A 9,168-nucleotide genomic window follows, 5' to 3' on the forward strand; every position below is an offset into this window, starting at 1 on the left:
GGCTCCCAGCACTTTGGGAGGCTGAGGTGGGTGGATCACGAGGTTAGGAGATGAAGACCTTCCGGGCTAACATGGTGAATCCTCATCTCTACTAAAAATACAAAAAATTTGCAGAGCTTGGTGGCATGTGCCTGTGATCTCAGCTACTCAGGAGGCTGAGGCAGGAGAATCGCTTGAACCTGGGAGGCAGAGGGCCAAGATTATGCTATTGCACTCCAATCTGGCGACAGAGTGAGACTCTGTCTCAAAAAAAAGTAAAAATTTATACTTGTGAAATTTCTATATTGTATAGAATTGGTAACTGAAAGTGCTGATACATTTTTAATTCAGAGAGGCAGTCTTAAATAAATGATGAATTGTTTAGGACTTCAGATTTACCTGTAAAAGTGCTTTTTCCTTCCCTTTACTCCTTTGTGAAATTGTCAGACAAAGCACATCATTTCATTAGTGCATTTTTTTAGTACCTAAAAATGGAGATTTTGAAATATGTTGATGATGATGGAGAATGTTGTAAATCTTGATATTGCCCTAATTGAAATAGATACTTTTTATTTTTATTTCCCCCTCCCGCCCTGAGATGGAGTCTTGCTCTGTCGCCCAGGCTGGAGTGCAGTGGCATGGTCTCGGCTCACTGCAAGCTCCGCCTCCCGGGTTCACACCATCTTCCTGCATCAGCCTCTAGAGTAGCTGGGACTACAGGTGCCCGCCACCATTCCTGGCTAATTTTTCTCTTTTTTTTTTTTGTATTTTTAGTAGAGACGGGGTTTCACCGTGTTAGCCAGGGTGGTCTCGATCTCATGACCTCATGATCTGCCCACCTCGGCCTCCCAAAGTGCTGGGAGTACAGGCGTGAGCCATCACACCCAGCTGAAATAGATAAGTTTTATATGTGCTAAGAAATCTCTAATTTAAGAACACAATAATGTTTTATGCCTTTTTTTATTTCAAAGTGTTAATCATTTAAAAATTATAGATGAATGTTTTCATTTGACTTTAATTCTGGTTAATTTCAACAATGCTGTGTGAAATACATATATCCAAAAACAATCAATGCTGTTCCAAATGTATTAATTATGTAATAGCTGTTTTAAGTCAGACAATTTTTAAAATGACTTGAATCTAATAGGTTTCTTCTATTTCCAAAACTCTCTAACATAGATTCAAGGATAAAAATGATAAATTGATTAGACATTTTATATTATGAGTTCAGTAATGTTGTTAAAAAGTATGTTCATCTAAGGTTAGGAGCATTGTCAGAAAGAGAATGCGTTCTGTAGTAAATTTGTGAAACAATAGTTTTGGAATCGCCTTACTTAGCGTTCCGGTGGTTTAAAATTAGTTTATATTGTAAATATCACTTACTAGGCTTGTAGAATAAAGTGTTACTGTTTTTCTTTTTTTCCCATAATGCGAATTTATTTATTTTTGGAGGAAATTACTTTTGTTGCACTCTTCACCTACTTACCATAAGTAATCCTAGAATGTTTGAAAAAAGCTCCTTTTGTTGTGTAATAAAACAGTTGCTATTGTCGTTCCATTTATTTAAGGTCACTTTTTTTTGACTTGCTGGAGAAAATATTTGTTCAATTATTGACGAATATTTATTGAACACCTGCTCTGTGCCATGTATTCCCGTGTCAGGTGCTGGCTATATGTTGGTGAATAAAACAGACTTTCTCCTTACAGAAATTGTGTCTAGTGAGCACAGGAGTAAATTCTGTGAGCGTTATGATGGAGAGTCAAACTGAGCACTTTTAGATTTGCCAACATGTAACATGTTGTTCTTACCAATTTCTTTTAGTAAAATAAATGTTAGTGCACAAAGGTAATCTAGGTTTTAATGTATATTCAGAAATATCTATTTTTATGAGTTAAGAGTATCTGCACAGACACAGCAAATAATTTATAGTAGGCATCAGATATAAATAGTATAAAAGTAAATGAAATGTTTTCCAGAGCTTGATCTAGTTTCTGATTTGATATTTTAATAACATAGGTAAAATATCACTTTATAAAGAAGAATTGTTCCACACTATAGAAACTTCCCTAACACGTTTAAAATAACTTCTTGAAAAAATACCAACACCATCTTTAATCTGAAGGAAATCTGATTGTCCAAATACATCTGTTAAGATTTAACATATGAATAGGTAACACACTGTGTTATAATGTCTTATAAGACATATTTTAAAGATTTTTAAAATACTTCATGTGCTCACTTTGTGCTATACCTTCTAAAATTTCTGCTGTGTGGTGTTTGACTTACTTGTAAGAAATGAGAGGTGGCAGGGCGCAGGTGCAGACTGTAGTTGGGTGGGTCAGCTGACCCCAAGGTCCTTTGAACTGATTTAAGCCACTTGCCTTGGTCTCAGAATCACCACTGTCATGGCCAGTCAGTTGCAAGGGATCCAGCAGCTAATGCAGGTTGAGAAGCAGGCCGTTGAGAAGGTGTCAGAGGCCTGCAGCCAAAAGAACCAGAGGTTGAAGCAGGCCAAAGTGGCAGTTCAGGCTGAAATTGAATAGTGCCACCTGCAGAGGGAGAAAGAGTTCAAGGCTAAGGAAGCTGTGGCACTGGGATCCCAAGGCAGCTGCAGCACGGAAGTGGAGGAGACCCAGGATAAAACGACCATCCTCCAGACCTACTTTCAGCAGAACAGGGAAGAGGGCACAGATAACCTCTTGGCCTTTGTCTGCGACAACCAGACAGAAATCCGTGAAAACTATGGCATAAATAGATAGAAGGAGAAGCGCCTGTTCTGTGGACTGGCATTTTAGCTGCCCTCATGGAATAAGAAACTTTAGCAAAGCCCTAGTTATATTCTAATAAGAAGGCATTTAATTATTTCTGTATGTTGTATAGTTGGTCCCTTCACTTTATGGAGAGCAGCAAATCCAGTTTCTTGCGCAGACATAGAACTAAATGTGTCATCCTTTTACTTCATGTTTCTTAGGAACATGGTTCCTGCTGGTTATGTGCTGTCTGTTTTCCTATGCCTTTTGGCTCAAGCAACATATAGCAATGTTGAGTTTTTCTTTTTTAAATCTAGTAAAACAACAACAACAAAAAATCTTTGAAGAAAGGAAGGGATTAAATATTTTTCCTCTAATGCTTTCTTGAAGGTCAATGAAAAAGTGGTAAATAGTTATTTGTAACCTGTGTGAAGCAGCAGCCAGCCCTAAGGAGTCCATTCCTTCCAAGGCTTAGAACAGTGACTACTGCTCTAATTGCTTGGGCTGCTGTTAGTTTCTCTTAATCAAAATTGCTATATGATAGAATTCATGTTATTACTTGGTGTACTAAAAATAATTTGAAAGTAAAGACTCTTTGTTGCGCAAGAAAGGAAGAAATGAGAGGCAAAGTGTTAAAATAGAAAAAATGTTTTTATGAGAGAGTTAACATTTTAATGGCAACTGTATGTCAATTAAATTAAACCATCACTTAAAATATTCATTAGAATAATAAAATAACAAAGTTCATAATTAATAAAATACAATATATATATTTTTAAAATTCATATTAGAATTTCTGTCAGTGTTTGAACATTAATATTTATAGTTTGTACATTTTCACCTTCCAAGGCTTAAAATGAGAACCACACTACATCACAAAAGGTAACTAATAAACACTTCACAATTGTGTGAATATCCACTCACTCTCACTCTCTTACCACTGTTAATTTTTTCCTCGCTGTGATTTACAATGAAGTGTGCCCCACTCATATCTCAGCAAAGTTTCAGACATTATGGATTCATCACATGTATATTCTTTGCAAATATTCTTCTGTCAAAAGACTTGATAACCATTATGTACATTACAAAAACAAATTTTACATAAATTATATGGCATACTTTTATCTTTGTAATTGAAATGACACAAACAAATTTACACCAAAATTGGCAATAAGACCCAGTTGGAATATTTATTTCCTTTAAACTCCTTACCCTTTTTCTAGCATGAGTCCTTAATGTAAATGTTATATACTCCAAACTATTTAACATTAGTAAGCACCTTATACAAGTAAAAATTCTGTTCAAAAGTAAGACATAGCTGTAGTAATGTGTTGCGGGAAGTCAGGGATCCCAAACGGAGGGACTGGCTGAAGCCACGGCAGAGGAACATAAATTGTGAAGATTTCATGGATATTTATTAGTTCCCCAAATTAATACTCTTATAATTTCTTATACCTGTCTTTAGTGCAATCTCTGAACATAAATTGTGCAGATTTCATGGGACACTTATCACTTCCCCAATCAATACCCTTGTGATTTTCTATGCCTGCCTTTAATCTCTTAATCACGTCATCTTCTTTGTAAGCTGAGGAGGATATATGTCGCCTCAGGACCCTGTGATGATTGCGTTAACTGCACAAATTGTTTGTAGAGCATGTGTGTTTGAACAATATGAAATCTGGGCATCTTGAAAAAAGAGCAGGATAACAGCGATGTTCAGGGAACAAGGGAGATGGCCTTGGAGTCTGACCGCAGGTGAGCCAGATGGAACAGAGCCATATTTCTCTTCTTTCAAAGGCAAACAGGAGAAATATCACTGAATTCTTTCTCTCAGCAAGGAACATCCCTGAGAAAGAGGGATGCACCCTTGAGGGTAGGTCTATAGACGGCCCCCTTAAGGCAGTCTCCTGTAGCACTCCCAGGCTTATTAGGACAAGAAAATTCCCGCCTAATAAATTTTGGTCAGACAGGTTGTCTGCTCTCAAACCCTGTCTCCTGATAAGATGTTATCAATGACAATGCACGCCCGAAACTTCATTAGCAATTTTAATTTTGCCCCATCTGGTGGTTCTATGATCTCACCCTGCCTCTATTTGCTTTGTGATATTTTATTACCTTGTGAAGTATGTGATCTCTGTGACCCACACCCTATTCACGCACTCCCTCCCCTTTTGAAAATCGATAATAAATCTTGCTGGTTTTACGGCTGGGGGAGCATCATGGAACCTGCCGACATATGATGTCTCCCTCGGAAACCCAGCTTTAAATTTCTCTCTCTTGTGCTCTTTCCCTTTATTTCTCAAACCAGCCGAGATGCCTAGGAAATATAAAAGAATCCATGATAAATATTGGGGGTGGGGTTCCCCCAACAGTAATGTTTCCAATAGAAATAAAATTCCTGCATTTCTGTGGTTATAAATTGGTATGACAAATACTGTAGAGGAAAACATTCTTATGATACAAAATTTAAAATATCAGAAAGAATTTTTAAATTTAAAACATCCACATGAACAAATAAGATATTCAAAATGAAACTACTGAAAGAGAGAGAGAGAGAAATTCTAATTACCTGCCAGCCCCCAAGTTCTCCCTTTGCCAATGTGACTATTGGAGAAAGTTCTACACTGTGCAGAAATCAGGGGACCACACAGGCTCTGGCACAACACAAGCTGGGCTCAGAAAAGGAGTGAGGGCATGCCAGGAGCCAGAGGGAAATCGACTTCAGAATTTTGCATCCTCTCTCCTTGACACAAGACATAAGTTTTCTGAGCAGAGCTGGGTGTTAAGTAGGCAGACAATGTGGGTGACAGAGAGGCATCAAGATAGCTACAGGGGGGCTGCCAGGGTCCCTGGCAGAGTCACACACACAGCCAGCAGCCACAAGTGGCTTCCAGTCAATATTTTAGAGTTTCATGGTGAGTATCAGGGTCTGAGGTCACTACGCTGCAGGTATCCCTGGGGGTACCTTTGCATTAAGGTTTCCCACATAATTTAAGAGGGAGTAACAGGAGCTGCCAGTCATGAGCGCCTCATAGTAGCTTAGGCTTCTGTCCTGCAGGGACCCCGCCCTTTCCTCTGACTTCTTGTCTGTAACGAGACGCTTGTGTTGATTTGGAATGGGAGCCAGACACTGGGTGCTTCCCTGACATTTGCTGGTCTCTAGCTAAGAGGTTGAGGGAGCCCACACTTTAGAACAAAGGAAGAGCAGTACAGAAGCAACTTTTTAAAAAATATGCCCAGTTGAGAGATCTGCCTCCACCTACATCCTTCAGTGGGGTGTATGCCATCCTCCTGCTTTTCCATGTCACACTGAAAAAGTGCTATTAATGGAGAGGACGGAGACAATGATGATTTATTTAGGAAGTGTGCATCTCAACACTGACACATTGAGGAGAATCCTTCTGGAGCTTGTATCTCAGAGAATGCCTGCCTCTGCATCACCACAATGCACACTCACCATTTACTTTCAAAGAAAATGGAAACAGATCCAGAAAGCCCCAATGAGCTGTTCCATTTAAGAAGAGGGAGTTTAAATCACAGTAACTCAAAACATCGTTTCTGGGTTTATTGTGGGCCCAGGAATAACAGAACAGGTTTTTCTACCTGTACCAGGGCCACAGTCTCCAAAAGATTTGCAATCCACTCTTAAATTTGGGGGTGCTGGGGGACAGGTCATGTGTGTGTTGGTTGTGAGAGGGGCACAATACTGCATGCTTTTTAGAGTATACTCTCATGGCCCATCCAAGGCTTACCACTAGGCATGTTACCCAATTCTTTAACATCCACAATGATGAACAGATGTTAGCTCTACACCCTGAGGTTTCAATGTCCATCATGATGATCCATGAGAAGGAACTTATTTCCTCTGCAGCACAAGTTGAGGTGTCTGGATGACAACCAATGATATTAAGAGATGCTGTGGACATGATGCCAGTCTGGCCTTTCCTGGGCCCATTGAAAGGATTAGGCAGATGTTTAGGGCCAGCCCTCACCCAGCACAAAGCCACAAAAGATCTTTATGCTTCTTCTGGCCTGACTAGGTCAGAGCCTACTAAGGGTTACAGACATTGAGGGGAAGCAAAACAAGCAATAAAAACAAATCACAGTACAGTACACTGAGAAATCACACGTGTTCACATGCACAGCCACTTGAGAATCGCAAACAACAACACCTAGAGAAGACACCAGGATTAACGTGCTTTGCTCATATCTGTTCATCAAACAAAAAACGTTATCATGCATAACATAATTGGAAGTTAGGCTGGGCATGCGGTGGCTCAGCGCCTGTAATCCCAGTACTTTGGGAGGCCGAGGTGGGCGGATCACAAGGTCAGGAGATGGAGACCATCCTGTCTAACACGGTGAAACCCTGTCTCTACTAAAAATACAAAAAAATTAGCCGGTCGTGGCAGCCCGCGCCTGTAGTCCCAGCTAAGCGGGAGGCTGAGGCAGGAGAATGGCCTGAACCCGGGAAGGAGAGCTTGCAGTGAGCCGAGGTCACGCCACTGCACTCCAGCCTGGGACACAGAGCGAGACTCCGTCTCAAAAATAAATATATAAATAAATAAATAAATAAAAATAAAGTTAACAGTAACATTTCGGGTCAGGGGCTGGGGGAAGGATAGCATTGGGAGAAATACCTAATGTAAAGGACGAGTTGATGGGTGTGGCAAACCAACATGGTACATGTATACCTATGTAACAAACCTGCACGTTGTGCACATGTACCCTAGAATTTAAAGTATAATAATAATACAAAAAATAAAAAGAAAAAAGAAAAAAAACTGTAACATTTCATACTACCACAGGGTTGTGATACGCAAATTTAAAATATTTAAACAGAAAGCTTTACACAATAATCCTATTACATAAGCATTATTCACATAGAATTATACAAGTAAATTACACAATATATACATTTTTTATTTTATTATTATTATTATTATTATTATTTGAGTGGGAGTCTTGCTCTGTCACCCAGGCTGGAGTGCAGTGGCGCAATCTCGGCTCATTGCAAGCTCCGCCTCCCGGGTTCACGCCATTCTCCTGCCTCAGCCTCCCGAGTAGCTGGGACTACAGGCGCCCAACACCACGCCTGGCTAATTTTTTGAAATTATACAATATTTAAGCAGCAGCAACATATGCTGAAATTTAAGTCAAAGTGAAGCTTAGTTGTGGCACAGAGATCAATGCACAAATAAGGAGAGGCCCCACTGCAGCCTCCACACTCTGGGGCAGGAGTGGAGAAGCCCCAGATCATACTACTTTACATCCTTCCTTCCTATATTACACGTATATTACACCTCTTAAATATTTGTGGAAATGTTTAACAAAATAATACAATCAGTTACAGCAACAATGTACTGCTATACTGGCTCAAGGTATCTTTACCGTAACTACAAGCAGTTCACTCCAAGCAGTCTGGAAAGATGTGGGGGCAGGGGTTTCCAATCTTTGACCTCTTTACTTTAGATTTTTTTTTTTTTTTTGGGGGGGTGGAGTTTCGCTCTTGTTGCCCAGGCTGGAGTGCAATGGCACAATCTCAGCTCACTGCAACCTCCCCCTCCCAGGTTCAAGCGATTCTCCTGCTTCAGCCTCCTGAGTAGCTGGGATTACAGGCGCTCGCCATCGTGCCTGGCTAACTTGGTGTTTTTAGTAGAGACGGGGGTTTCACCATTTTGCCCAGGCTGGTCTCGAACTCCTGACGTCAGGTGAACCACCTGCCTCGGCCTCCAAAAGTGCTGGGATTACAGATGTGAGCCACCGCGCCCTCCCTGCTTCACATTTTAATCACCCTCAGTTGGAGCTGCTTCCCTGGGGCCTCTCCTCTCACTCCACATCCTGCAGCTGTATGACTTCTATCTTCAAATCCGTCCTCTCACCCTGGACCTGGAAAGGCACGTGAGGACCCACGAACACCCCGTGGTCAGTCCCAGAGTAGCCCTCTTGGCCTGTGCAGAGCCCCGCTTAGGGATCCTGCGTGGGCCCGGGGACAGGCGGAGGGTGCACAGTGACAGTCACGGAAGCGGATGCCATCACAGAGGTGATGGAGGACGCTACAGGGCTCAGGCAGCTCGGCTCTGGTCGGGGTTGACAGACCAGCTGCTGGGGCAGCCGCGTCCGGGGTCAGACCCTGAGCCTTCCACTGCCACATTGCGCGGGTCCCAAGGTCTCTGAGCGAGGGCGAGACCCAGCGAGCCTGTCCTGCGCTTTTCCCTGCGGCTCCAGCTTTCCATACCCGACCTCCGCCCCGCGCCGCGGCCCCTCAGCGCAGAAAGAGCCAGCACATTCCTGCGGTCCCGCGGGTGGCGTGGGCTCCCTCGGCCCCTCCCGGTCTAGGGCACCTACGGAGCCGCCGCCGCGGGGTACGAGGGGGCCCGGCGGGTCCCAGTGCTGCCGCTGCTCCTGAGGTGGTAGCTCCCAGCGGTGGTGGCTCCA

General features: G+C 42.2%; 1 pseudogene; it reads left to right on the forward strand.

The window, feature by feature from the left end:
• The first annotated feature begins 2,385 nt into the window (after positions 1-2,385).
• Positions 2,386-2,739, forward strand: LOC104665284 (annotated as a pseudogene).
• Positions 2,740-9,168: the final 6,429 nt, after the last annotated feature.

The sequence above is a fragment of the Rhinopithecus roxellana genome, chromosome 9, assembly GCF_007565055.1.
Source record: "Rhinopithecus roxellana isolate Shanxi Qingling chromosome 9, ASM756505v1, whole genome shotgun sequence".
NCBI lineage: Eukaryota > Metazoa > Chordata > Mammalia > Primates > Cercopithecidae > Rhinopithecus > Rhinopithecus roxellana.